Source organism: Fukomys damarensis, unplaced genomic scaffold (assembly GCF_012274545.1).
Source record: "Fukomys damarensis isolate Sample0158 unplaced genomic scaffold, DMR_v1.0_HiC HiC_scaffold_16, whole genome shotgun sequence".
In the NCBI taxonomy this organism is placed as follows: Eukaryota; Metazoa; Chordata; class Mammalia; order Rodentia; family Bathyergidae; genus Fukomys; species Fukomys damarensis.
In genome coordinates, this window is record NW_022900928.1 from 23,185,955 (window position 1) to 23,186,379 (window position 425).

A 425-nucleotide genomic window follows, 5' to 3' on the forward strand; every position below is an offset into this window, starting at 1 on the left:
ATCCTAAAATAAAACTAAAAAGAAAAGTAAAAGAGAAAAGGCAATGATGTAACATTAAAATAATCCTTAATTCTGGAAATGAAAATGGTCCCTGAACATATTTAAATTGCTTCTCACTCTTATAGTCTTATCTTATTCTTTTTTCATTATTTAGAGAATACTTTATTAGTTTCTGTAATGAAACCCACATAGATATGACCTTACATATTTAGTATGATGTTACCACTATATACATGGAAAAAAATAAAAAACAAAAATAAAAATAAATTAACATTTCTAGACCAATATGTTGTCCATTTCTGTACAATGCCAAGTCAACACAGTAAATTGGGATGACTTTTTCCAAAGTTGGCAGCACTGTTAGTTTCCCAAAATTCAATTTATATGTGTATGTGTGTGTGTGTGTGTGTGTGTGTGTGTGTATA